Source organism: Rhodamnia argentea, chromosome 3 (assembly GCF_020921035.1).
Source record: "Rhodamnia argentea isolate NSW1041297 chromosome 3, ASM2092103v1, whole genome shotgun sequence".
Lineage (NCBI taxonomy): Eukaryota > Viridiplantae > Streptophyta > Magnoliopsida > Myrtales > Myrtaceae > Rhodamnia > Rhodamnia argentea.
The window spans coordinates 12,684,303-12,687,326 of record NC_063152.1 but is presented as its reverse complement, the minus strand read 5'-3'; positions in this window follow the sequence as shown (position 1 = coordinate 12,687,326).

The window sequence follows — 3,024 nt, the reverse complement described above, 5'->3', positions numbered from 1 at the left end:
ACACGATTAGGGTTTAGTCAACACTATTTTTTCCTCATTTTGTATGATTTGAATCTGTAAGTTTTCTTTTATCAATCAAGCCCCGTAACTTTCTTAGTTCGTCCAATCGAGTGTATCGTTTACCCGCTTCGCTAACACTATCAAATTAGTTTAGTGAGTCCTTTTGATCGAAAGATTGAATTGCACAAGCCCGAGAAAGTAAAAAGAACTTGATTACATGAAATACACTCAAAGGACCGAATTCGCATATGACAAAATAAAAGTTTGAAAACCAAAGTCCAACGTCGAATTACACAAAAGCTGAAATTTAAAGGATTTACAATATACTTAACCCTCTATTTTCCATGAAATTGTAAGCTCAAGTATGAAAACATGGAAAAGCATGACTCTGTGTGATTGACTGGGTCTTCACACGCAAAGTTCCAGCTCCTCAACATTATTCCCACGAATCCGGACGCCAAGTATTTTTCGACTGATCACGTTTGATCCCCGACAACATCTCCATCCTCTCACCTTCGCTCTTTCTTTCATCTAGAAGGACGACGACGACAGCACAGAGGAACGGTACTGACCACGACAGCTATGAGTAGCAAAGCCCGCAATATCCCGTCTGTCAATTAGAGATGAGCGAGACGGATCAACGGAATCAAAAACCGCTTAGATCGGATCGAACCAAACAATCAACTAGTTTGGTCTGGTTCTCGAGGGTGCTAGTCATATTCCCGGTTCTATAAAATTGGAACTGGTGATTTTTTGTTTCTCTAGTGGCTATTTCGAGTTTAGGGGATGTATATTACGGCTAGGGGTTAGTGACGGGTTGATCGGATCTTTAAGGTTTTGGTGTTATATCCTTGTTTTTAGTGAGATTTTTTTATTTATTGTAGATTTGGGGCAACACATTTAAGTCCCGCGCTATTTCGCATTCAGGGTTTATTGTAGGGAATCTTCGTCATTTCAATATTAGCCATTTATTAATGGCTTAAGTGTGATATGGGGCTCATTTATGTTACATTTAGGAGTTATTTCAAGATTGTGGTTACTCATTTTTTTTTTTTCTTTTCCTTAATTTTTAGGTTTTAGTGTTATTTTCTTGATTTTTTCATACTTTCGATGTCATTCTTTGAGGGTCATTTGAGGGTTTCTAAAGGGTTTTGGAGGTTATATTAGGTGTGATTGGTTTCAAGGTGGGCCGATTCCCAGTTTGTGGAATCGGAACCGGCCCACCTGGTCCAAGTCCGATCAAGTCCCAAAAGTCTCACGATTTTTGGAACATCCAATAATTAGTATGACATCCCTGGATTAATTCACTCAAGGTATTGTCCGCTCCGACCCGTTCCATATCGAATCTCATGATTTTGTCATTTGATGTATATGCAGACACTTTCTCGAGAGGTCACCATCATGTAGTGCTCTAGCTTGGGAATGTTTAACTTTAGAATTTCAAAGCTAAAAGTTGTTGTTACGTCAAAAGGCACATCCGTAAGTTAATTCCAATTTTTACATATATATTCCAGAATCGCTCTTCCCTTGTTTGATGCGCAGTTTGATTCATTCCTACCCCAATTGACATCCTAGCAGCTTGCCAAAAGCTGCCTTTTGTCCGAGCTCTTTGGCCACGGCGACCATTCCCCACCCTCATCGGACTAGGCTGTTACAATTAGCTTCTGAGAATGGTCAATTCCATACTATAATGCAAGGATAAGTTGGCCAGAAGCTTGCGTAAGTAGGAAAACTGGACTTCCATAGCAACCAACTAACGTTGGGCATGCAAGATCAGGCTTCAAAGTCAATGTGAGTAGTCAACGAGGAGACTATGGATTCCCAGCCCCAGAATTGAAAAGATAAAACAAGAAGGAAGTAGTACATGTATGCAAAAAATCAAATCATGCAAGGGGAAGCCTGGTTCCCTCATGCTTTGTAGACGTGACAGAAAAATTGGAGGAAGCAAAGTCAGCGAGCTTGATTATTAACAATCAGCCTGTGTGTAAACTAGTGATTAAGTATTCTCCAAAGTACAGTAACAATAGTAAAGGACTGAAAATGTAGATAGCCAACAGAAAAGATTTTGCAGAACCTTACTTGTGTTATGTCCTTGCTACTGGTAAAATCCACAACATTCGGGTTAATCTCATATTCTGGAACTTCTCGAGCGTGGATGACATGCATCAGTGTCGTCTTAACTTATATGTTAGCATTGGGTAACATATTAATGTTGGCACTTAAATTGTGATGGTCCATTGCATAGAAAATTCGGGACCGAGCCTCGATCCCAAAACAAAAAGTTTATTAATTTACTTATTGGGAGCAGTATCATTTAATATTAATAAGCCCACATGGACCGGAGCCAGTGGATTTAAGTAGGGAGACTCTAAGCTTAATTATAATATTTGGACCAAGCCTGCGGGAGTACAAAAATCGGCCAAGCCCACAATATTGTCCTTATGGCTCAAATTTGACATGTGATATGCACATTTCATGTCCTAACTAGGAAAGATTGTCCGACAAAAAAAAAAAAGGAAAGATTGCATTATCTAGTTCAATTAGGGGAGGATAAATTTGATATTTTTGAAAAGTATGGTCATGGAGGAAATAATAAAGGGAAATACCTTAGATTGTCTGTTCAATATTGACTTGCCAAACATATACAACTTTCTTTCTAATTGTTTCCCTTTGAGAGTTTTTGAAAAAATATTCTCATTCCAAAACTTTTTTGTATCATGGATAATTTTTGCCAGCAACCATTAACAACGTTGTGTGGGCAAATAATACCTTAAAAGAGTGTTGTTACTTCTCAAAGTCTAATTTCATTTCTTCCTATTTTGAATATTTTTCCCAACTGGACACAATATAGAAAGCTTGGCAATAATAGAAAGGGGGACGCTCATTAAAAAGTAAGAGCACATCTCGGGAGTTCACGACTCTTTTCTCTGTGATTGTTGCTATTGCCGTGACACCACCGTGTCAACCCACCGCGCCTCTTGCTGTGCTTTGCCGAGCCTCGTCGTCACGACTACTACATTCATT